Below are 3,968 nucleotides of genomic sequence, written 5' to 3' on the forward strand. Positions count from 1 at the left end.
GTTAAAAACCTAAGTTTGCAGACCAAAATTAGAGAAATAGAAGGGCTGCAAGGACAGTCAACACTTTGGTCCTATCCTTTCAAGTCAGAGAAGACTCGGGACTTAGAGGAACTTATACTGCAGCATCCTATAACTCAGTTGTGTCCCAAATTTTGTGATCTAGGAGATTATGGGGCCACAGAGCAATGTGATCAATGATGTACAGTGTGCCTAAGGAGAGTCACATGGAGAGAAAAGATTCTCTCAGGCCTTCAGAGTGCAAATTGGTCAAACAATGGCTGTGACTCATCCACATGGCTGATACTGACAAAGGATCTGCAAATTGTGGTACAGGGTAACAGGATAAATCCTGAGGGGACTTGACTAATTTTATGTGATACAAAAGATACATTTCTTGTTATATAGGTCTTGCTTTATCTTGGTCTTAACAATACAGCACAAAAGTATAAAAATGAGGTATAAAAAGTAAAGCCATATTAATATGCTGTGCTGTAAATGGTTCAAGTCAACAACTTCTGACATCGTCAATCCTATGGATAACCCACTACCATTAAGGACTACTGGACTACATTGGATTATTTTGCTGAATTCACATACCTACAATATTTAAATGCCAATGGAATACCCACTTATAACAAAACTAAACAAAAAAAGGAGATACAAAGGAAGGACCATTTTGTATCTGTATATACAAAATAGTTAACATAGATAGACAACTACTTTCTCATAATTCAATGAGAAGAAAGATGTGTAGTAGTAGCATTTGGACAGGATATCAGTCTGCATCTTGTGCTGTGAATAACCACTTAGAAGGAAACAGTATGCAATGTATTAATTATTGAAACTGTGCTATCAATCGGTTTTGAAACTGTCTCATTGCTATCTGTTTCTCAATAAAATTAATAAAAAAGAGGAAAGCATAGCAGTCGGATTTTTACAGATTAGTTAAATAAAAATTAATAGGGAGCCAGAGAAAAATTGAGCCCTGAAGCAGTCGGTGCCAAATCAAGACTCGTGAACATGGTGGCTGGAGCTCAATTTAAGGAGAGCCAGCCCTCAAGACAGAGATATTAGTAAGCAGACCTACCAGCCTCCCTACACATAAGCAGCAGCTTGAGATTGTACTGTAATTAAAATCACTGGGTCCGGTGATCCCAAAGAGGCATCCAGCCTAGAGTGGGTGACCAGAACTTCCCTACCCATACTCCTATCCTTTTCCAGGAAAGCCTTTATAATAGGTCAGTTGTTATAGGAGAGCTAATGTTCATGACGTTGGCTCAACATAAGCCCTTGTCGTGCACCTCACCTCTCTATTGCATCAATATCAGTCATGTGACCATACAGGTATCCCTATAGGTTGACTGTAATGTGATCCCATTACACTACCACTGTGATTTTACGGTATAAAATAACACTGGCAAAGAGCTCCAGCAGGCACAAGCGGCCACTTGGAGCATGTTCTGTAAATCCAGGCACTAATCGCATCATTATTATTGCCAACAAAATTCTCCTTACCTCCTCCTTTGGTTTATGACTTCATTCCCTGAAGTTATGACACCATGATCTCCACACATCTTGCAAACTTATTTGCAACTTTTAAAGCAACTTTCTAACATTAGGCTTTAAAATGTTGCATTTAAAATTTAAAGGACCAGCGACCCTCTGGGTAAAGGTGGCTGCCAAGGAGGTGGGCAAGGGGTAGGAGTCTGGAGGATGAGGGTGATCGTTCAGGTGACCCAGCTATTGTCCCAAGATGGTGACACTACGGTGGCTGTGAGGTCTCAGCGCAAGCTGGACGCTGAGAGGGCTCTGAGGCCGGATGCTCTCGCCCGGCGGGCCTCTCCCTTCTGGATTTAGTGCAATGGTGGACTGCGTTCCTGGCTCCCAGGCCATGGCGCTGAGCAAACTCAAAGTGTGTCTGCTGGGGGACACAGGTGTAGGTAAACAGAGCATTGTGTGGCAGTTCGTGGAAGACAGTTTTGATGCAAGCATCAGCCCGACCCTAGGGGCATCCTTCATGACAAAGACGGTCCTTTATTAAAATGAGCTGCGCAGGTTCCTGATCTGGGACAGCCCGGGAAGAGAGCGGTTTTGTGCCTCAGCATCGATGCCGTACCGAGGATCTGCGGCAGCCGTAATCGTGTATGATATCACGACGGAAGAGATATTTTCAACATTGAAGAACTGAGCGAAGGAGCCTCTACAGCGCGGGCCCCCTGATGTTGTAGTTACCATAGCAGGAAAATGCGTGGTCTCATCGACATCAGAGACGTCATGGAGAGAGAAGCCGATGACTCTGCTGACTTCATTCAGGCTATTTTTGTGGAAACCAGTGCAAAATATGCAATGAACATCGATGAACTCTTCATAGAAATTAGTCAGAGGATTTTGTCCACTGACGCCAACTGGCACGTGGCAATAGAGGCTTTCCATTGCAAAGGCCCCTTCCAGAGCCAAAGCGGAACTGCTGCTGCTGGGCCTCCAATGCACAGCCTTGATGAAGTAGTGAGGAAGTAGTGAGCTTGGAGTTGGCGGGAGGGCTGCCAGTCCTGGAGATTTCTTCTGCAAAACAGTCTCGCAGAAGTTTACCAGTTGTGTTTTTTGAAGATTGTAGTAGTATATTTCAGTCTGTGGACTTGCACTGGGTCTAGAATTTCTGGTATACAGCGGGACTAACTATATCATTGGCCTTTGACCTTGTGGAAAGGAACATCTCATTATATGGATAGTAGAACTAAACTGTGGAGTAGTTTTGTAAGCAGGATTTTATTTGGGAGACTCCTTTCATTGGCTTCCTAAAGCCACTTTTAGAGAGAATTATACCATTATTTATTTATTTATTCTTCAGGGAATCGAACTAAGGATGTTAAGCTATATCCCTAGCCTTGAATCCTTTAAAACATACTGAGCTTTGCAAGTGGAGGGCTGGTAGCTGTTATTTTAAAATCAAATGGGTTATTTATAGGGTGAAAGGAGACAATTACCTCTCGGCCATCCCTGAAACACTTTCATTGAGTGTACTAACCTAAGTACCCACAGTAAGCCGGCATCATAGTGGAAGTACCCACCTCACCCTGCCTTTGCTTCTGCCTCTGTCATGTATCTGGTACCAAGCACATTATTGGGACCTCTACCTAAGCTTTCCTGAACACAGTGGTGGTGGTAGAGAAGCTGCCTGGAATAAATCAAACTCAATATGTTCTCAATTGGCTAGCATAAAAAAGAAAAACAGAAAAAGCAAGTAAAGAAAGTAACATAAATGCTGTCAATTTTTTATATAACCCAAGTATTTTGGTGGGTAAAACAAGTTTAGCATACTTAATGATGCAGTCTTTATTTATGAGACCATTGCTTAAAGATCATATGTAAATATATTAATAAATTGTTTCATTCAAAAATAAAATAAGCAGCCATTTGACAGCCTACTGCGTTTTCTACATTACAGTAGAACTAACTATAATATTGCAGATGAGGATTCAGGTCAGTTGCAAAGGCTTTACCTGGTAGAGCAGACATTTGGAGACAAAAAGGCATATTCATATCACCTTATAGCCAGTGCATTCCAGTTCCTTCAAAGGAAGGATGAGTCCAAGATGTGGACTGTCACGAATGAGTCTTTTCCACAGTTGTATTCCCAGTCTAAATATTTCAAAGACCCCAAGACCTTAGGCAGACATCTTCTGATATAAGTGTCGCAAATTTCTTACTGTAACATAAATGGAAAGTTTCAGTAAGCTTTCCTAACCTTGACTCTGTTCTACTTCTATCAGGTCACCTCACCAATGTTTCATCCTAAAAGCGCCCCCCAAAATACAACACATCTGTCTATTCAAGTTTCCAGAAAGTGAAAAGCACAGTATATATCTTTCTAATGCTATACAGCACATTATTTCATACAGAAAATATAAGACATGGTGATTTCTCTAGTTTATACTCTTGCTTAGACAAATTTTCCTCAATTTGCCGTG

General features: G+C 41.6%; 1 pseudogene; it reads left to right on the plus strand.

The window, feature by feature from the left end:
* The first annotated feature begins 1,891 nt into the window (after positions 1–1,891).
* On the plus strand, positions 1,892–2,498 carry LOC101560744 (annotated as a pseudogene).
* Positions 2,499–3,968: the final 1,470 nt, after the last annotated feature.

The sequence above is a fragment of the Octodon degus genome, unplaced genomic scaffold, assembly GCF_000260255.1.
Source record: "Octodon degus isolate 3935 unplaced genomic scaffold, OctDeg1.0 scaffold00068, whole genome shotgun sequence".
In the NCBI taxonomy this organism is placed as follows: Eukaryota; Metazoa; Chordata; class Mammalia; order Rodentia; family Octodontidae; genus Octodon; species Octodon degus.